Source organism: Rhipicephalus sanguineus, chromosome 7 (assembly GCF_013339695.2).
Source record: "Rhipicephalus sanguineus isolate Rsan-2018 chromosome 7, BIME_Rsan_1.4, whole genome shotgun sequence".
Classification (NCBI taxonomy): Eukaryota; Metazoa; Arthropoda; class Arachnida; order Ixodida; family Ixodidae; genus Rhipicephalus; species Rhipicephalus sanguineus.
In genome coordinates this window covers 41512079-41535294 of record NC_051182.1, presented here as the reverse complement: position 1 = coordinate 41535294, position 23216 = coordinate 41512079, and positions in this window count along the sequence as shown.

The following is a 23216-nucleotide window of genomic DNA, read 5'->3' as shown; positions in this document are numbered from 1 at the left end:
GAGCTGGAGTGTGCTAGCAGAAAAACGGCTGGACACACAGCTATACAATTGGAGATGTGCTTCTGCTTGGAGAAGCGCGTAAAAGGACGCAGCGGAAACTCTGTAAGGTTGAAAATATTTTCCCAGGCAAGGATGGACTAGTGAGGACATGTTTGCTTCGGACATCTGAAGGAAAACTGGTCAAGAGACCGATTCAGCTGTTGTATTCGCTCGAAGGCTGCATCGGTTGAATCTGGCCGGCGGGAAGATGCAGAAAACAGATTGAAGATGGAGCTGTTGACGAGGAAGAAGAGGTGGCCAGGGGCACGCTCTACATTCTTATTATTTTTTTATACTCGTTCTGACAACAATAAACCGAAGACGTGTCGGTTCTGCGGTCTCTCTGGTCCTTCTGAGACATACGGCTGACAATAAAACGATTATCAACGCATGTTCATTTCAGTGTGTAATTATTACGGGGAGAGGGTCGAGCCAACGACGGTAACAGATAAAACATCCCAGCATATGAGCGTCAGCGGTTCGTTCTGAAGCACCGTCGACTGCGGCTTCGAAATAAACTGAATAGGCTTAGTGACGATATCGGCTACCGGCCCGGTAACCGTCGGCGGTGAAGCGGCCAGCGACGTTACTGAGAACACGGAGATTCTCCGTCGGTAATCGTCTACATCGATGTGCGGTTGCCGCTGATGGATTCCGAGCACACGTTCCACGGCAAGCGAATCTTCACGTTCAAAACTCGTTCAATCCACGAAAGGCAACAGGCTGACGGCTAACATTAATAGAACTCTGGTATTATGTACGCCAAGATTATTTAAATGTCATTGAGGCGCCAGTGCCAAATATATGCGGGACAGTTTTATCTTTTATACAAATCACACAAATTCGCTTCAAGCATGCTCCCAGCAATAACTTGAGTGAGCCCGTATACATTTTGACGAATGTCATTTAAAAATGTCTCCTTACGTATCAGTGAACGCTACATTTTAATATGACCTCCACTGCCAGAGCACGTAGCGACGCATTGGTGCATATAAACCCCCGTTCTTTTAACACAGCGGTAGCGGCGTGATGTGGTGTAGTGGATAGCGTACGCGCTTGGTGATCGAATGTTCGCGAGTTCGAATCCGCGTGTGTTTACTGTGAATTTTTCTGTGAGTTACTTCTGAATGTAATATGTGTATATGGATTATGTATGACATAAAATATGTGTCCAAGCCTCGAAATCCCAGAATAGAGCTTAAAAGATGACCTAAAATCAATTTTTGTTTTCGCCGCTTCGTACACCGCCCATAGCTAGCACGCGCCGCAGCTGGGAAGCACCGTAGGTAGGACTCACCGTAGCCAGGACAGCTGGTCACGTGGAACGAGGAGATCTCTATAGCCAGCCTTCAACTAGCCGGGATTCGAGACGAAAAATCTCCGGCCTATATTGAGTCCCGTCTATGAGATGAGCCGCTGAGAAAGCTACTACGCCGAGGGACGGCTACGGGTGGCACTGCCTAGAGGGTGTGCCGGCTAAACAGACAGTTTATAGGCGTTAGATCTTTCGTCTCGTTATAGACTGGCACTGTAAGCAGGACATGATTAAGAGTGTAGACGCAAAGCAATTCCCCAAGCTAGCATTCTTCAGACTTCGTAACGAAGCACCACGCAAGAGAAACTTCGATATACATCGGTCTCAGAATGTGTGCGAAAGACGCCGCGCGCATTGCAGTACGCGGCACAGGACAATTGCTAAGTACCAAGTGTCGCGGCAATGACACAACTAAAAAGAAAAAGCGATGAAACGAAATGTCGGTTGGGCGTACGTTCGCGCGCTTGTCTATCGAGACGACGCGAGCTTCACCACGTGACTCCGCTCCACCAATGGGGATGCTGACATCCCATCACCTGCCCTTGCTGGAAAACTCTGGCGGAAACACAAAATAATGTCATTGTCTTTAGTTTTAACGCAGTGGCTTAGTGGGAGCGGTATCAGCGTGAGAAGGGGCGTTCAGCGAACGTTTATTGTTTCTCACCGCGGTGTTGCGATCGCAGTATGTTGTATCTTAAGATAAATGATAGATTGTTCAATGTATCAGAAATACAGATACTGATACACGTCTTGCGAGACGTATCGCGACACAGATACAAGATACCCAAAGAGTATCTAAGATAGTATCTATGATACATGTATCTTCGATACTGCCCAGCACTGGTGAGGAGGATGCGGCGCGTCGGCGTCTTTTGGTACTCGTTTTTTCGTCGTTCGTGTTTCTTGGGCGAGCAGCTGGCGCCGTTCTGTCTCGCAGCCGTTTGAAAGCGGCCGCGCGCGCGCTTTATGGGTGCTCGTTTGTGACAAGGGGATTATGAGGCGATGCGAAGCAGCGTTTCAGCATGTCGAGCCCGCGTTTCAGAGGGGAAGTGGCGAGAGGGATGGGAGAGGGCGAGAAGAGAGAGGGAGAGGGGAACTGAGAGATGGGAAGTGGGAGAGGAGGTGTGTGGAGATGGGTCGCGCGTGCGCAGTAAGGGTGGTCACGCCGCACACCACCACCGGATTGAACTCCGCCATAAGATGCTTCGCATCTAAAAATGTTGCAGTGTTTGTGCGGCTTTGGTTATAGAAAAAATAAGAAGCCATAGCTAAAGATTAGCCAGATCCCATGCTTCGTGGGAATCCGCTGCATGCGAAGAAGTCAGAGAGTTTTTGTCTATGCTGCATTTTAAATGCGAAGCATTTCTTAGCGAACTTCTGCGACTTTGAGCGTATCTATCTATCTATCTATCTATCTATCTATCTATCTATCTATCTATCTATCTATCTATCTATCTATCTATCTATCTATCTATCTATCTATCTAGCCGCCTACAACTTTGTGCTGTCCTAGGCGTTTCGTTAATCGGATGTATACCAAAAATGGTTTGGCATAACATGACCGCATTGCGAACATAAATGGCAGGTCATAACATGAAAATCATGACATGCATGCCATGAAAAGCATGATTTACATTCCTCGGCCTTGAGATTCTAGCAGCCGTTCCGTAAATTTCATATATACCAAAATTAGTATGGCGTGACAAGAGTTCATGACAAACATAACGACAGGTCCTAACGTGCGAATTATGACACGCATGTCTTGTGCAGCATGATTTACATGACATGGTCTCTGGGTGCTCGCGGCCGTTTAAATGAATGGATATATACGAAAACTTGTATAACAAGACATTTCTGTGTGACGAACATAACTGACACGTGGTACCCTGAAAACCATGATATGCATGACATGTATGTCATGATTTTCATGCCACGCTGATGGCGCACTCGTGGCCGTTTCGCTGCATTGACATTCACCAAAATTAGTATTGCGCGATGTGCCTGTATGAAGAACATGAATAACAGGTGGTAACATGAAAACCATGACATGCATGTCATGTATGTCATGATTTACATGCAACGCTCATGGTGCATTCGCGGCCGTTTCGCTAGATAGATATGCACCAAAATTGGTATTGCGCGACACGACTGTATGAAGAACGTACATCAGAGGTGGTAACATAAATATTATGACATGTGATTTACATGCCACGCTCATCTCATAGCGCACTCGTGGCTTTTTCGCTAGGCTGATATACACCAACATTGGTATTGCGCGATGTGACTGTATGAAAAACATGAATAACAGTTGGTAACATGAAAACCATGGCATGCATGTCATGTATGTCATGATTTACATTCCACACTCATTGCCCGATCGCGGCCGCTTCGCTAGCTTGATATACAGCAAAATTGGTATTGCGCGACGCGACTGCATGACGAACATAAGTGACAGGTCGTAACATGAAAACCATGATATGCATGTCATCTATGGTAATATTTACATGTCATACTCATGTTGCACTCGCGGCCGTTTTACTCGTTTGATATAAAGCAAAATCGGTATTGCTCGTCGTGACTGCATGACGAATATAAATGACAGGTCCTAACATGCGGATCATTTTATGCGTATCATGTACGGTACGATTTAAATGACACTGTCATGGTGCGTTTCCGGCCGTTTCTTTAACCGGATATATACCAAAATTGGTATGGCATGGCCCGAGTGCGCGATGAACATAAATAACAGGTTTATGCATTGTATATACCGGAATATATTTTTCATTAGTATGGTATATACCGGATTGTGCATGCATGCGTGCATGGCAAACATGCGATATTTGGTGAACTAGATGCCATGGCATGAATGATTTCATTTGGCTCAAAGACAAACAAGGCAATGTATGCACCTCTTTGCTGGCTTCTTCGCATTACATCGATTCCCACAGTGCGTGGGATCTGCCGGATTTTTTTAGATGTGAAGCATATTATAGCGGAGTTCAATCCGGTGGTTGTGGTGGTGGTGTGCGGCGTGATCACCCTTACTGTGCATGCGCAAGCCCTCTCCACACACCTCCTCTCCCTCTCCACTACCCTCCCCGCTCTCCCTCTCCACTTCCCATTTACTCTCCTCTTTCCCAATCACCCTCTCCACTTCCCCTCTGCCCTCCCTCGCCCCTTTCCCCCTATCCTCTACCATTTCCCTCTCTCCCCTTTGCCTCTCTCCCCTCCCCATTCCACTCCCCCTCTGAAACGCGGGCTCTACATGCCGAAACGCTGCTTCGCATTGCCTCATGGTCCCCTTTAGCGGGAGATGGTTTGATTTTTTTGGCGTTGAGCGAACGTTCCGAGGTGTATCAACGTGCTTTTGTAAGTGTAGTAGTTGTGTGAACATCGCGGGCTTACCAGGTACGTCGACTACACTGGCGTTTAAAGGGTAACTTATTGTCTGACGTAATGTCAGCTCTCACGGTGTGTACAGGTGTCAGTAATATCGCAACCAAGTGCACTTTACGGTGCGATGATGTGAATAGCATACGTACCTTTCGTTAGCGTATTCCTACGGGGTCGGGTAGCGTTTGAAGATAGCTTGCTGAGTCATAGGAATAAAAATGAATGTTTATTAGACTCCTATGAAAGCGAAGCCAACACTGGAAGCACAACTGACGTTAACGCGACATGACGCCTGCATCATAGGAGTACATATGTATTGCTTATTGCTGGTATAAAATTAGATAGCCAGCACCGCAACGAAAACTGGCGTTGCACGGACGTTACGCGTGCGTAAAGCCTTTTCCCAAAACATTTACAAGACTTGGCGTGGTTCTGTGGTACAATACTTGACTGCCACGCAGAATGCTTGGGTTCGATTCCTGCTTGCATCCTGCTTTTTATCCTTTGCATTCGTCGGGTCAAAGATGCCGATGCCGTTTTTTTCTTGAGGCCCTCGCATTAAAATTACCAATGCCTGTCTTCGCCTCTACTGGGTCGATATAAACTGCCGGTCACCTCTAGCGCATTCACGCATACCATGGCCGGTGGTGTACGGGTATGTGCCACATGTGTCTGCAGGGAATGGTCTGAAGACGTACGCGGTAGGATTGTCACGTTATTCATGTCATCACCAGACAGCCATATTCGCGAAAACCTCTTACCCTCCTACGCCAATTTTGGTTTATACCATGTTAAGGAGGCGATCACGAGAGCACCCAGTCGCAGCCGGGTGATAGATAGATAGATAGATAGATAGATAGATAGATAGATAGATAGATAGAAACGCTCAAAGTGCCTTTGGTTCGCTAAGAAATGCTTCGCATTAGTAATACAAAATCGGAAGAACAATAAAGTGCACGCATGTTAAGACATGCAAGATAATGACACTGTATTACCTACATAATAGTAAAAGTAAGTATAAATTCAAAGAAGACATAAAGGCATACGTATGATAAAACCAAAAATGATTATTAAAGGTTACACAATAAAAATGAAGCATACGCTAGTATGCGGACACAGCAAAAACCCTGAATTAAAATGAAACAATATGAAAGAATATAAAATTGACGCATAAACACACGGCAACAAGGGAATGAAGAGAATAATTTAATAATGGAAATCCGTGTTAATGTGGTGACGAAATGTTCTTTATTGCGTTCAGCTACCAGTTCATCGGGAAGATGGTTCCACCAGCGGAAACACGCTCTAAAAACAAGCTCGGTCAGTGGAGCTGAAAGGAGCTCCCTGATAAACCAATTTATTCCACGTATGGACTCTTAAAGTTCTTCTTTCAAACGACTGATGACCTCTTGGTATGCCTTTTTGTCGTAAACCAAGAATATGCTGGCGATCTGCAAAGAAATTATGAATAGATTTAGAAGAAAGCAGTTCACGAAGCACGTAATAGATCCCGGTGACGGAGTCTGGTAGCTTTTATCTCATCATGCACAATTAACATGATGTTTAAACAGTCGCAGGAGAGCTTTGGTTGCCTCGATGCACATGAAGACGGTCTTTAAGGGTTTCGGAAGTGGGGCGGGGCAGGGCGGGATTGCGCGCCGCTATAGCCCATAATTAAGGAACAAATTGGGGCTCAGCATCCCTTTTCTCCGAGCTTGAGGTTCTATTATTCTTTATTCAGGCCATACCAAACAACTCTACCGATTCCTGCAGTACAACCTGCACATTGCCTTCTTACCTATGCATCCGGCATGCATCAGCTGTGAACACGCACGTTTTGTGTAATCATAATCCTAAAGCAGACATTTCAAAAGCGCATGTATGTCGTTTCGCACTTATTGTTCCATGTTCAACCGTTACACATCATATGTAAGCTGGCTCCCAAACATTACGGTGGCAACACCCGTATCGTGTACCTCCTACGGAGCGTCGTGTTGTTAAGGAACAAATCGACGATACACTTTAGGCAAAGTGAGTCGACCGTGCTGCAGTATTTGGGCATCTCCTGCCGTGCATACTACGAAGAATGACGGTTACGTGTGGGTCTGCGTGGTCTGTCAGCGACTCAACTAGACCATGCGCAAGCATGCTTATCCCCTACCACGAATGGACGACACGCTTTACAGTGTACATGGAGCAGCTTTCTAACAGCAGAGCTGTTTAGGCCGGAGGTTAAGCTGCCCAATGTGAACGAGAGTATCAGCATCATGAATAGCTCAAGCTATTGATGCTCGCGAATTTGCTGCAGCTTCGTGCATTCAACCAAACCTTTTGACTATATTATTCACAGCATTCTGGAAGCCTAACTTAAGGTGGTTGGTATCGTTACACATACTCTAAGAATCATTTAAAGTTACCTTTCTGATCGACAATAGGCTGTTTATGCTCGCTCTACGCTATCAAGCTTTCTGACTACTAAACAAGGTGTTCCTCAAGGATATCTAATCGGCTTTTTTTCATTTATATAAATGACCTTCCTCAAACAGTTACCAACTGTAAACCTTTTCTTTATGCTGATGACAAAACCATACTTGCTTCTGACAAATTTATCCGCTCTTTGACCCTAAAGTTACACACGGATTTAAATAATAATTGAACCTGGTGCTGTTGGTGCCGTCAAACTAAGTGATATGCTCACTGCTCCCGTCAATAAATGCTCATTCTTAGGTTTTATTGTTGACGTGAACCTTATTCTAACCATGCCACTCACTGACAAAAAAACTAGCATACGGTATTTTGTTTTAGGCAGACTCCGCAACCGTTTTAACACTCCGATTTTAATAATAAACACTACGCTTTTATTCACAGTGATATTGATTATTGTGTCAATAGATGGGGAATACATACCTAATTAATTTATCTCCCATTCAGCACATACAAAATCAAGCTCTTAGAATAACAACTTCCAGTTCATATCACAATAGTGCATCTTCATTACTTTATAACTTCGATATACTGCCCTAGTGCGAGCTTATTTAAATATCATCTCACCACTATGGTATTCAAGTCATTGATCCATCTTGCACAGTCCAGTGTGTTTTGTTCTGATGGTATTTGTAACTCTCACATAACTAGATTTGCGTCAAATGAAATATTTTTACTGCCTCCTTTTCGAACAAATTATGGACAACACTGCTTATTTTTTGCTTTATATATGCTCAACTCATTACCATCCGCTATGAAACAATGTTCTTCAATTATTTTTCAAAAGCAATTACATTATTTGCTAAGTTACTAGGTCTATATTTATTGTTTAAAGAATATTGTTTGTTATACCATTTTTGTTTACCGGTAATTCTTGTTCTATCACAACGCAAGTTCTCTTGTAATATTGCTGCTGCTGCTAGGCAGCTTATATATACTTGTAATCTTTGACAGGAGGTCTCCCCCCCCCCAACCTAGTGTTATCAGACCTCCTTCTGCCCATTTATTCTGTATGAGGCTACGTACTCATGTCTGATGTAAACTTGTAGTTGAATTAAAAGGGCCTCTACCTTTTTATATATAGCACCCCGCGTCGCCTAGCGCGCGAGATGTCTGGTTGAGGCAATTTAAGCAGGGTTGAATGTTATTACGAGAAGTTTATTTCGGTGAAGCCTAAATAATACTAATCAAGTCTGACTAGACATAACTAAGATCAAATAGGAGTAATATAAACCTAATTAAGCTGCCCTGAATTAAACAGTGCCTAATTAAGACTAACTAAGCATAATTAAGAAAATTATAATTAGACATTATTTGCATTAATTAATACCAATTAAGTCACACGTAATTCCGGGTAATTAAGGCGAATGATGCTAATTTGTTAAGGCTAACAATGTATTGTTAAACAACGCCTAATTACGCTACAGCTTGATTGTCTAGTTGAGCGAATACTTTTTATGCTCAGTCGATTTATGTTAGACCTAATTACCCTAGGGCTATTTAGGCTAAGTGAGGAGTGACGTGGGGCTGAGAAGAACAGAACGGAGGAAGGGAGAGAGTAAAGCATAACTTAGCCTTGTACAGTACAGTATATAAAGGGACGGGAAAGGGAAGTCAGGGGAGGAGCCGGGGGGAAGGCGAAGCATATCTACGTGTAGTATAGAATAGCAATCGGTGGGAAAGCGTAGTCGGGTGAGGAGGTATGTACATGGGAGAGGGTGAAGCATATCATAGTCTTGTATATTATAGCAAGGAGTCAGAAAGGGAAGTGACTATGAGAAGGAAGGAAAGGAGGAGGGGAAGGGCACCAGCTACTGTGTTTGTCTTCACAACGCCAGTGCGTGGTTGTCCTAATTTTTTCATCACTGTATTCGCGCTCAGAATATAGGCAAGTACTTATGACAGACGTCGATCGGCACAAGACCAACTTTGTCATACTCGACAGCTTTAAGGAATTTGCGTATATCATCTGCAAAATACCAACACCGAATATTGCTTGGAAGTTATTTTAAGTGAATTCTGAAGTTTGCGTAGGCGATCAACATCCTCGCTCTACTGACGCCCTCAAAGGGGACCCCCTACTTCCCTCACGTGACCACGCTACAAGTTATGATGACGTCATAGCCGCAATTTTTTTTGCCGCGTTCGCTCCAGTCAACGTTTTTAGATTATTTTCAGTTTGCAAATCAGCTTCAAGAGGTGGCCAGGATTTGTCGCCGTCGCGAGACGTGGCGCTGGCGTAGCGTTGAGATTAAGGTCCCGCTATTTTTTAATTGTAGCGACAACTACACGCGCGCCCTCTCGAGGGGGTCGAAGGAGCAGCGATAGCAGACGACGCGCCGCTCTCTCCCGTGAGTATTGCGGGCGCCTGAAACCTAGCCGCTCACCACGGTGACTCGGACGCCCATTCTCCTGTCTCCCCCCCCCTCTCACTTTTTTTTTCTCCGCTCATACTTTTCTTTTTCTTCTTTTGCCAAACTCTTTTCACTCTCACTGTCCCTTCATTCCCCAATCCCCCGTGAGTGTATCAGTTGAGGTGTCCTTGAGAGACAGCGTGCACTCCACACACAATTTTCATTTTCATTTCCATCTTCCTTTTAAGAATCACCCCCTCCCCCGAACTCGGGGCTCACTTGAACCGGTAAATCATTAACATTTGTGGCCTAAGGTGCTCATCAATCATCAAACTACAGGGATAATAACATTAACGAGCACGGAGCACGTTAACCGTTGAAATAAAATGCGTGCGCTTCCGAAGCAGGCACCGAGCAGGTTCCCCACAGCAACGGTCATGCAGGGCATTTATTTTTTCGTTCTTTGCATATTCTGACATTCAGCGTAACTTGAAGTACAGGTGCTATTTGGGTGAGCTAAATTGCTTGTTTTCTAATTCGAACAAAATAGGCAGGTTTAGGGCGGCTACTTTCGGAAACTTCACCGGGCACCTTGCGCTTTTGTAGTGCGCAGCGGAAAATACGCACTGTTATAGGTTTCACTGTGTTTGTCAGCGTTCGGAAGTCTTCCCACGGTTACACGGTATTTTTACCTAAGCTTATTTTGTTTATAAAGTACTCGAATAGGTTTACTTAGGAGAAGGAAAACTCATCCACAAATGCAGTTGCACGGCATTTGTGAAATATCATCAACCAGAGTACCTTTCAAGATTTAGGAAATATAGCTTGCCCACTAGTGCCTCGCCCATTTTAATGTTTAACTGTTTTCAAAGACGTGCATTAATCCCAATCCGTCGCACCTTTTACTACCCCCGCCGCCTCCGTGTCCCGCTGATATTGGCCTGGTGTGCGACCGATGGCGGCGCTGCGAACGGCGCCTGTATGACGTCAGAGCGGGGATTCGCACGCTTTCTTCTGCTACGTAGGCCCAGCGCCGTGTTGAAACCACCGTTGTGGTAAATCTTAACAAAAAAGCAGTTCAGTTGGCTATCTTGCGTATGGTGGCTCTGATGCTGTTCGAATACAAGTGGGTCTGCTTTTAACGTTCATTTATAACCACAGCTCTGTTTCTTAGAACTGCGGTCGCTCGTCTCCGCGCCGAGTGCTGCGCGATGGTGATGTACTGCTCTTTGCCTCAGTGTACTTCGTCCGCTCGTGAAAAGTTTTCACAACTATCCTAAGGACCCAAAGCTGAAGAAATGGATAGTCAAGCACAGAATTGGAAAGCGTCCCACGCCTTCATCGACCGTGTGCAGCAAGCACTTTGCGCACAGTGACTTCTGCTACCCACCGTACGCGCCACTCTTGTGACCGCGTTTAAGCGCCTCGTCAATACTTAATAGGCGACTTACACAAGGTGCGGTGCCGTCCCACAACCTCCCGCGAAGGCCCCTAGACAAGGAGCCGACGACGCGGCCTCCGAGTAGCCTCGCAGGAAAGCGCGCCTGTGAGCTCAGCTGAGCAGCGCAGGATATCTGAGACTACGGCTGCATTTGGATGTTGTTCATACGTATTTTACTTATGAAGGCAAGCTCAGAATTGGAAAGCGCCCCACGCCTTCATCGACCGTGTGCAGCAAGCTCTTCGCGCACAGTGACTTCTGCTACCCACCGTACGCGCCACTCTTGTGACCGCGTTTAAGCGCTTCGTCAATACTTGATAGGCGACTTACACCAGGTGCGGTGCCGTCCCACAACCTGACGCGAAGGCCCCTAGACAAGGAGCCGACGACGCGGCCTCCGAATCGCCTCGCAGGAAAGCGCGCCTCGTGAGCTCAGCTGAGCAGCGCAGGATATCTGAGACTACGGCTGCATATGGATGGTGTACATACGTATTTTACATATCAAGGTAAGTGCGCACCTAGCGGACTGCTTCTCATAAATTCATAAGCGAAACCTGTTGCCGCTGTTTAGTGCACATTCTCTAAAAGTTTTCACCTGAGGCAGTGCAGACACTTTTTTAAAAGCGTAGGCTTTAAGCTTTTCCTTAGGCTGTGTGCCGTGAAACTCGACGAAACTTGACTTTGCCACGTTAATCTCTGTGGCCCTGTGCGTGGTATAATCAGCGATTAACTATTTGTTATATTCCATGCGACGGCCCTGAGCGGTGTTAATATGAACTACGACGTAATATTGTTGTCACTGAACCAACATTACGGTACAAACTGCGATTATGGGCATCGGCAGGGGGGTGTGCAACAAGGCGGCACTTGCGCGCTTGTTTGCAGGACGAGAACTGCGACGGTGATGCGATCTCCGCTGACGGCCTCGACCGCGCATTCAACAACGTGGCCTGCGTCGTACACCGCCTCGCCTTCGATGATGTACTGCGACCTTTCACAAGCTTTATCTACATACTTGTAGATGCTGGAGAACGGCACGCTTACTGAAATATCGAAAGAAACACGCAAACTAATAAGTATCGTACGGCGGAAACAAGATAACGAGCGAGAACACTGACACATAGTTTCACTTTCTTACAAGCAATGCGGTCGGTGGCATCGGCGCACTCGTCGGCCATCCAGGGATTTCTTGGCCCTGTCGATTGGGCCGCAACTAAAACAAGTGGAACGAGGTTTATTGGCGACAAGTAGCACTTGAGAAGCAGGCTCACGGACGCTCAAGGCGGGCGGCGAAAACCAACACAAGAATCACAGTCCAAACGCCAACAGCTCGCGCTCGGCTCTTTCAGCTAAGATCGTGGCCCACTGCCGCATATGATCTTCTTCTTCCCTACAATTACCCCGGCGACAAAGAGGAGCCATCGCGGCGAGTCAAGGTGACGAGAGGAGGAGCGGGTCGTGATATGGTTTGAGGCGACTCACGTGGACAGTCTCGCGACCAAGGCGGCGCCTGTCTGGAGATGGGTTGACCGGCTCAATCACGTACGTCACAAGAGATCGACGTTACACGACGTGATAAGGACCGTGATACTTGGGGGCAAACTTGGACGACAGGCCAGGGGAGTGAAAGGGCAGTCGAAGCCACACGAGCGTGCCTACGGCGAAAGTCTCGACTTGCTGGTCGCGGTCATGGCGTTCTTTATCTTGGGCTTCCTTGTCCGAGGTGAATGAGCGGGCCAACTGACGACACTCTTCAGCGTGCTGTACAATTTCAGAAACAGGGCTGAATTCGAAGGCGTCCGGGCGATACGGCAAAATAGTGTCAAGGGTGGCGCATGGTTCACGACCATATAAAAGAAAGAAAGGCGAGAAGCCTGTGGTTGACTGCGTGGCGGTATTATATGCATAGGTCACGAATGGGAGAACGACATCCCAGTTAGATTGGTCCGAATTGATATACATCGCGAGTATTTCTCCCAGCGTTCGATTGAAGCGCTCAGTTAGACCGTTGGTCTGCGGGTGGTAGGCTGTAGAGGTGCGGTGAATCGTGCGGCAAGCGCGAAGGAGTTCTTGAAGAACTTCGAATAAAAACACACGCCCTCTATCGCTGAGTAGTTCGCGTGGTGCGCCGTGACGGAGGACGAAGCGACGTAAGACAAAATTGGCAACGTCACGAGCACTAGCAGAAGGCAGCGGCGCTGTTTCAGCGTATCTAGTAAGATGGTCGACGGCGACAATCACCCATCGATTGCCAGCCGCAGTGTGCGGAAGCGGTCCATACAGATCAATGCCAACACGGTCGAAAGGGCGTGCAGGACACGGTAGAGGCTGCAGTAATCCGGGTGAATGGGCAAATGTCTTCCGTCTTTGGCATAATTGACAGGACCGAATGTATTTCTGGACGAAGGTGTACATAGCACGCCAGTAGTAACGCTGGCGGAGCCGGTGATACGCTTTCAACACGCCAGCGTGAGCATGTTGCGGGTCGGCATGAAAATACGCACATAGGATAGATCGCATGTGGCTTGGTATAACCAAGAGCCTTTTACGACCATCCGCTTGGTAGTTTCTGCGGTATAATAGCGCGTCCCGTATCTCAAAATGTGAGGCTTGGCGGCGAAGGACACGAGGGTATGCAGACGCTGAAGTGTCGGAAAGGATGTTAAGCAGCGAGGCAATCCATGGGTCTTTTCGCTGCTCAAGTCACATGTTCGGCACAGAAATGACAGCGATGGAAAAGTCGGCGTCTGAGTGCGTGTCTGTGTTGGATCTCACTGGTGATCGGGACCGTGCGTCCGCGTCAGAATGTTTTCGTCCTGAGCGGTAGATGACGCGAATGTCAAATTCTTGTAGGCGAAGAGCCCAACGCCCAAGGCGACCTGAAGGATTCTTTAGCGAAGCCAACCAACAGAGTGCGTGATGGTCGGTTACGACGTCGAAACTCTGTCCGTACAAGTATGGACGAAACTTGGTTAACGCCCACACAATTGCGAGGCACTCTTTCTCGGTGACTGAGTAGTTAACTTCCGCTTTTGTGAGTGCGCGGCTAACATATGCGACGACGTACTCTGGAATGCCGGGCTTACGTTGCGCGAGTACCGCGCCAAGACCAGCGCCGCTAGCGTCTGTGTGCACTTCAGTCGGAGCAGTTGGGTCATAATGGCGCAGAATGGGTGGTGACGTAAGCAGACGGCGCAGTGTACGGAAGGCTTCGTCACATGCTGTAGTTCAGTTAGAAAGATTAGCGGGGCCAGCGAGTTGTTGCGTAAATGGTGCTATTATCGATGCAAAGTTACGGACGAAACGACGAAAATATGAGCACAAGCCGATGAAGCTCCGAAGTTCTTTGAGTGAAGTCGGCTTCGGAAACTCGGCTACTGCACGAAGTTTGTCCGGGTCCGGGAGGATTCCATCCTTTGACACAACATGGCCAAGTATAGTGAGTTGGCGAGTCCCGAAGCGGCACTTCCTCAGATTAAGCTGAAGATTTGCCTTAGTAAGGCACTGAAGAATGGTGCGCAAACGGTCGATGTGTGTAGCAAAATTTGGGGAAAAGACGACGACATCATCAAGGTAGCATAAGCATATCTGCCATTTTAGGCCGCGTAAAATGCTGTCCATCATCCGTTGAAGAGTTGCAGGTGCATTGCACAGAGCGAATGGCATTACCGTGAATTCGTATAGGCCGTCTGGCGTCACGAAGGCTGTCTTGGGTCGGTCACACTCTGCCATTGGGACCTGCCAGTAACCCGAACGTAAGTCCAGTGAAGAAAATAATTCGGCACCTTGTGGGCAATCGATGGCGTCGTCGATGCGAGGAAGAGCGTAGACATCTTTCCGCGTAATTTTGTTCAGTCGTCGGTAGTCCACACAAAACCTAATCGAACCATCCTTTTTCCGAACTAGTACAACAGGGAAAAACCAGGGGCTGGAAGAAGGCGTGATGACACGGCGCTGAAGCATGTCATCGACTTGCTCCGCAATTATAGTACGTTCCTTCGGTGATACCCGGTAGGGCCGTTGACGCAAAGGAGGGTGAGTTCCAGTGTGGATTGTATGAGCAACTGTGTTCGTTTGACTCAGTGCCTTCTGCGGAAGGTCGAACGAATCTCGAAACTCATGCAGAAGACTGATAAGCTGTTCGCGTTGATGCAGAGGAAGCTTGCTGTCGATGGAGCGGTTGAATATATCCGAGGAGATGTCATCCGGCATAAAACGAGGTGTGACAGCGTTCAACTGAAGTTTTGAGCCAGTTTCGTGGGATTTCATGGGCACTATACAATTGTCGTCTACAGGGTGAACGTGGCCAAGCGTCTCGTGAGTATGTACGGTGAGGGGGCATAAGCTGGGGTTGCAAACGACAATTCCAGTCGCATCTTGGTGAGGTGGCAGAAGAGCATATGGCAGAGACGTACCGTGGCGGCGAATGAAAACGTCGGATGGCGCGAACACAACGGTGGAGCCAGAAAATTCAGTGCGATAGACAGGGACAATGACGGCACTGAGAGGAGGAACGTCAGTGTCGGTGGCAACACGAAGCTTGCCAATGTGAGGTCGTTCGGTGTCAGTGAACGGGGCATCGGAAAACACCGAAAGTTCCACCTGAGCGCGAGCGCAGTCAATGACGGCGTGGGGGCGCGACAAGAAATCCCATCCGAGTATCACATCGTGAGAACACGTGGCCAACACGAGAAACTCTATGTCATACAATACGTCTTGAATGATGACTCTGGCCGTACATGCTCCAACCGGTCGAACTTGTTGCGCACTCGCTGTACTCAGCGAAAACTCGGAAGGCGGCGTCGTTACTTTTTCGGCTCATCACAGATTTTCGGCTCATCACAGATATGGCAGCACCGGTGTGAACAAGCGCGAGAGTTCGTAAACCTTCGACAAACAGTTCTATAACATTGGCGGGGGATAGGCGACGACTTGTACAATGTGACGACGACGCAGCTCGTGCCTCCAGAGCTGCGGCAGTCAGTTTTCTGTCTCCAGGGGGTTCGGTCGGCGACGCAGGGGTGACAGAGAACGGCGCCGTGGTGAGGGTGGGCGACGGGGAGCGAATGATCGGTACTCGTGAGCAGATTGGCTGTCTCGGTCGGCTGGTAGGCGGTCACGTTGAGGGGGCAGTTCTCGTTGCGCATCGTACGGGGCCCGGAAAGAGTAGTTGGAATATCTCGGTACAGGCGGGGTCGCTGCGAAGCGCCGGCGACAGAAGCGCGCGACATGGCCTGGGTACCCGCATTCGTAGCAGATTGGGCGATTGTCAAGTGTGCGCCAGGGGTTTCCGTTATAGCACTGCTGTGACCAGGAAACGACGTCTTTGGCGCTCGCACAGGTTGGGCAGTCGACACAGGCAGAGGTCGCGGTGGAGTAGCAGCAACGGCCGCATAACTCCGTGGCGCGGCGACAGGTGTTGGCTGAGAGGCGCACGGCAGTGCCTCGGAGACCTGCTCTTGTATAACCTGTCGGATGGCGGGCGCGACACGCTCAGTACCGTGTTCAGTTGTTAAGTACGACAAGCACGACAGTTGTCGAGCCACTTCCTCGCGCACTTATCGTTTGATTTCCGAGAGCAGAGTGTTGTGCTCACCACCGATGGTCAACGCCGCGAGAGTGTTGTCTGTAGCCGCTGCTCGCCGAAATCTGGCAGAGAGTGTCGACTTGAGACACGGTCCGCGGGTCCTTGGCCAGCAACATCTGAAAGGCGTCGTCGTCTATCCCCTTCAAGATGTGTTTGATGTTGTCTCCTTCACTCATCGAAGGGTTAAGGCGCTTACACAAGTCCAGAACGTCTTCGATGTAACTTGTGAAGCCTTCTCCCTGCAGCTGTGCACGACATCGAAGGCGCTGTTCAGCACGGAGCTTCCGTACCTCGGGGCGACCGAACACATCGGCAATGGGTTCCTTGAAGGCACTCCGAGTGGCGAATTCCGACTGGTGGTTGTGAAACCAGAGGCTTGCGACCTCTTTCAAGTAGAAGGACACATATTGAAGTTTCGACGGGATCGTCCCACTTGTTGCTCGCGCCCACCTTTTCGAATGTCGACAGCCAATCTTCAACGTCTTGTTCATCGGTGCCGTCAAAGAAAGGTGGATCGCGCAGGCGTAGCGCAGTGGGCACGATGACCATCGGAGGTTGGGCAGTGCCTTGCTGGGTGGTTTCGTCTGCCATTTCTGGAGGAGCGGGCAGTCTCCTGTTTCGGAGTTCCAGGTTGAGTACCCAGCACCTCCACAACTCTGGAACGAGGTTTATTGGCGACAAGTAGCACTTGAGAAGCAGGATCACGGACGCTGAAGGCGGGCGACGAAAACCAACGCAAGAGTCACAGTCCAAACGCCAACAGCTCGCGCTCGGCTCTTTCAGCTAAGGTCGTGGCCCACTGCTGCATATGATCTTCTTCCCTACACAAGTTCAAGATTACACACGAAAACATTCGTTGCAGGCGTCAGTTGACCGTCGCGAGGCTGTTCGTTCGACAAAGTTCCCGCCTGAAACAGACGATCCGCATACAGGACCAGCGGCTGCCGCAGTGCGGTTGAGAGCGGAGTCCCCGCTCTCACGTCACACGCGAGAGGGCGCCACTCCAAGATCTCGAGGCCAATAGAGGTATGCTGCAATGCTACACTATGCAATTTCGAATAAATTTGAGGCATGTATACACCTACAGGCCCTAAAACCAGACTACAACCAGATAATCATGTGTTAGTGGGCGTACGTCCTTGTCTCTGCTTGTCTTCGTTTCGCTGACGACTTTTATTCACTGCTTAAGCTGAGTGAGGGGCTTTTTTGTAGAGATGTAAGAGAAGAAACAGTAATCATCGAAAAGTCGGGTTTTCATTCACGAATTCATAACAAACATTTTCTTTGGAAGGTTTGTTTTGAGCACATGTACCCTCATTTGCTTGAACGGTGGCTTCCGTTCTTTCTGCCTTGGAAAATAAAAGATGCTCGGTGCGGCATATATGGTTTCTGTTTTTTCCTTACAATGTCGTGCAGTATTATTTATTCGAACTCGTCAAAAGCATTGTAGTCCTGTAGGTAAAAAAATTTCGGCAGATCCCACGTACCGTGGGAGTCGATGTTATGCGAAGCATGCGGCAGGAAGGTGAGTGTGAATAATTTTTTACTGAGTGAAACGTTACAAAATGAAGCTCAAAATATGTATAAATTTTATACGCATACATATATGTTGAAGAGCCGCACATGTGCTATATAACCAGTTGTTTACAGTTGAGTAACGCTGCAAATGGCAACGCGAGTATTATACCAACAGCGGAAGCGGTAAGCTGATATGTAGTGCCTATACTTGTCCCTTATGATGGAGAACGCACGCACGCTTCACGAACCCGTGTGCATGTGTGGAAGAAGTTCTTGACAGTTCTACAACGAGGTCATCATCACCGCGATCAAAGAGCACCAGCAGCTGGTGATGACTTCTTATCGGATCAAGTCGTGATCGCGGTGACGAGGGGCCGATGTATATTGAAGTATGAGCTACAGTAAAGCTGTAGGAAATCGTGCATTCCTGGGTCATTTCTTCGACAAATTGTTTGGCGATAGAGCAGGCGACATGTCGGAATCTAAAGTCACCCTCCGCGTTGGTGAGGTATAGGCCGTCGAGGATGGAAGGCCTTGATGGTGCTACGTTGACCAAGATCAGTGGATGGCGCCTGTCGTTTTCGTAGACTACCTGGGCGTATGTGGCCTACGTAGCCTAGTCTACAAGCGGCTGTCAGTCAAACTGGCATCATCTTCGGTCAGCATGAGACGATCGCCCAGCCTCGTAAGATATGAACACTGAGTCGTGCTGGCGGACTAAGTGCACTTTTCGGTGCGGTGAGGTGAATATCATACGTAACTTTCGTTAATGTATTCCGCCGGGGTCGAGCAATGCTTCAATATAGCTTGCTGAATCATAGGAATACAAATGTAATGTTTATTAGACTGCTCTAAGAGCGGAGCCAACACTGGAACCACAGACGTTAATCTGATATGACGCCTGTATCGTACGAGTGTACACTTCGTAGGAGTATGATGTGGCGTTTATTGCTTTCTTGTAAAATTAGATAGCAAGAACCACAATCACAATTGACGTTCCACCGCCATTACGCCTGCATAGGCTCTCTTTCTAATCCAGTCTATAGACTTGGCGTGGCTCTGTAGTAGAATACCTGAATGCCACGCAGAGTGCTTGGGTTCCATTCCTGCTGCGATCCTAATTTTCATTCCTTCCATTCGTCGGGTCAAAGCTGCCGATGTCGATTTTTCTTAACGCTCTCGCATTAAATGTCGCTTTTAACCGCTCCTGGGTAGATATAAATCACCTTTGGCACATACCCGTGCACCGCGGCCCGTGGAAACGGGTATGTGCCACACGTGTCTGGAGGAAATTGTTTGACGACGTAGGCGACAGGATTTTCACGTTATTCATGTCATCCCAACAGTCATATTCGTCAAATCTTCTCACCCTCCCATGCCAATTTTGGTCTACACCAAGTTAAGGAGGCGATCATGAGAGCTCCTAGACGTAGGCGGCTAGATAGATAGATAGATAGATAGATAGATAGATAGATAGATAGATAGATAGATAGATAGATAGATAGATAGATAGATAGATAGATAGATAGATAGATAGAAACGCTCGAAGTGACAAAGGTTCGCTAAAAAATGCTTTGTATTTAAAGGCCAACTCCGGCGATTTTTGGCCATGTGAAAGTAATGGTGCTTTTATGTTCCTGAGACGCTCCTGTTACGGGCCCGATAGCAGAAATACTCGGCAAATTGGAGAATAATTTTAAATAAGCAAAAAAGCGCAATACCGAAACCGAAACCCAACCGAGTGTACTGTCTACGTATGACGTAGACGTTGTTACGAACGAACCGGAAGTCGTGCAAGGCATGCCGGTCACGCCGGCGCGGAGTATGAAAACTGTGACAGCCGGGACGACCAGCGAAGCGCCGGCCAAACCAACGCTGTCTGTCGCGTTGTGCACGGCAGACGCTCGCTGTAGCGGCCGAAGCGCCGAAGTTAGCGGTGCCCTCGGCTGCGTCACTTCCGCCGCCTTCCCAATGCTGACGTCACAGACGCAATGTTGCCAATAATTGTGGGAACCCAGGAGGGCGTTTGCAGACAATCTTTAAAATTCATTTGCAAACAATCTACGCATGTCTCAACCTGTAATTTGGCATAAATGACAGAAACGTGCAAATGAACGTACCCAGCGAATTTCATTGAGATCCACTGACCTCGAAAAATCGCCGGAGTTGGCCTTTAACATCACGCGGAACGCTTCAACGAAGAAGCCTTAATGGAGATCGCGCACAGCAGTGCGGCAAAACACGGCAAGGTGTGGCAAAAATACTAAACCCAAATGTTCATTTTCCAGTGAGCTTTTAGTGTTGAACCCACCCCGTGGAGAAAAACAAGGGCAGCTGTGTTTCGAGCTGGTTTCGAGCTATATTTAATGTTAGAGATACGGGGTGTGACTCTCCATTGACTACTACGCACAAATCTACGGTATAAAGAATGCCCGAGCAATAATATCGTTGCTGAGATAATGTTCATGTATATGCATAAACGAAAGCACGCCGGCCAGGCGGAGGTCTGCGTGAACGTATAAACATTACAAAATCACTTACTTCGCATAGTCGGGTGTTTTCTGTGGGCACAAATTTCTTACGACTGATTTTGTGGGGCCATACCTTCCTTCAGCATATATTTTTGTCCCCGCGAGAAACGAAAAAGAAAAGACTTTTCTCCGTCCTCCGCGCGGTGAGGCAACCGAAGGCATATGGACCCGGCATTCTAGCACTTCAAGCTCAAAACATTGGATTCAAGCTCAATATCCCTGCGTCCACTCCACTTCAGGTACATAAACGCTTCTAGTTTGCAACAACAGTGCGACAGAGGCGCGTGAACTGTTCCCTACTTGCTAAAATCATCCAGCTCCACGCTGGAAAACACAGTCGTCCATACCTCTTGCTGGGACACTGCAGCGCTGTCGCCGCTGGACCCTTTGGGCGCGGCGCGAAGGCGAAAAGGTCACGTGTCGCCAACCGGCCTATCGCAGGGCGCGGCGGCTGGATCAATACCTTTCGCTACTTTTGAAAGATAGAGGGGCTTTAGTTGAGATCGTTTGAGATGCAGTACGAAGGGCGACGCTTGCTTCAGCCCACGGTGTAAGAATATACTCAGGTGATGACACTCTTCCCCCAACGCATGGGAAACCGCAATCCACGCGCGTCCAGATAATGTTCGGGTTCTTATCACATGACTTGCAGAGGGCGCTACGAAAAGCGGGGCAGTCGTCTCCATAGCAACGCGCATGCTGCTGATAACGTGCATTTTTTGTGCCATTTTGCTGGATAATGTGCATCCGCCAAGCGGCGTCGAGGGGCGAAATCGAGAGAGCAACAGGAGAGGGAACGGCGAGAGCGGCGGCGATGACGCAGCACCACCGTGATTCGGCTACACGCGGGCGCTCTCCGCCTCAACCCATTAGATGGCGAACCGCTCAACGGACCGACGACCGAACATTTTCTGGCCGCTTAGGCGCACGCAGTGTCAACACCTGAATATTCTTATACCGTGCTTCAGCCGCGTGCTTTTGCTGCGTTGTTGGTTTGTACTCGCGCGTTAATCGCTCATATATTCTGAGGTCTCACGCGTTCCACCAAGGCATGAGCTCTTTGCAGTGATCGAGCATACGTATTTGAGTAGATACGGCGAAGTGGACGTGTCAGCACGGATTCTCGACATGGCAACGTGCGCAGCGCGCCGCGAGTTCGGGGTATGCTTCGGCTGTGGCAAGTCCGGCACCTCGACGTTTCTTCATGAGAGCTTTTCTGTATGTGTAGAGTTATTGAAACCAAGACAAGTTTTCAGTTTAGCTGCAAAGGAACCGGGTCTGTTTCGACACTTTTTGAACCCTGCTTGGCGCACTTTGGGACTGTGATGTGACAAGTGTCGGTTGTCCCGTTCACAAGGACACCACTGCTGCAATAGTATCTGGGGTATTTACCTCCCAAAACCACGACCAATATGCTTATGAGGGACGCCATTGTATTGCCTCCGGAAATTAACGGGTGTTTAACGTCCACTGACATCGCCCAGCACAGTCCTCTAGCACATGCATTGAAATGCGACCGCCGTGGCTAGGATCCAACCAGCGACCTTGGGGTCAGCAGTCAAACACCGTAACCACTGCACCACCGAGGCGGACCACCACTACTGCAGAGGTTCTCCACTCATGCATAGTGTTCAGGATGCATTTTTCTGCCAATGACGCTTCCAAAAGCCTAAGGTCTAAAGGTCGCATCAGCAAAAATACCACGTGACAATATGAAGGCTTGCCGTACAGCTCCGTCATCATTAGCAGCTTTCCGATTGTATTAGGGATGCGCAAATAGTGATTTTAGGCCGAATCGAATAGTGACAGAAGCTAGTAAATTCAATATGGTGTACTTTTTGAATAAGCCGCAGAATATGAAACAGCCGTCCTTAGAATTAATGTATACAATTTCATGTTCACATCCTCGTATTTGTAAGTTCAGTATTTATTTATTTATTTATTTATTTATTTATTTATCTATTTATTATACTCAGAGGTTTCAAAACTGGACATTATATGAGAAGTAATCCCAGAAAGAAAGGTCGGTTAGTACGATGTCAGATAGAAGTGTGTTCCATCTTTTTTCTGTTTTTTTAATATACTGCAGGCCCTTCCCAGCTCATGCGAGTGGGTACATGAATACATGAAAATATATACATTGCCGAAAATTCATGTTGAAAATTTAGGTTTCGCCCGTACCCACATACAGCTTTGCTGTGCAAAAAGGTCGATACGAATGGGCGCATGCTATAGGTACACAACATGTGTAGGCGTGTGGCGGGAGGAAGGCACCAGAATAGTGATGTATTTTCCTTTGGTCAGTGAATAAAGGCAAATAAAAATATCTAAAAATTGGAGCTCTGTCACGGCAGGAGTTGGGCGAGGCTTAAGGAACTGTAAGGGATAAGTAGGCATATCCACATAATTGTTCAGAAAGCGCGAATGCTCATTGTTAATAATGTCGCGCTCCCCAAGTGACGTAGCGTGCCTTATACATGACCACTTTTCTATTACGCCTCTAATATGCCCTACAGGAAGGACAGTTATCGTGCTTTTGCGCCGATTTTTGCCT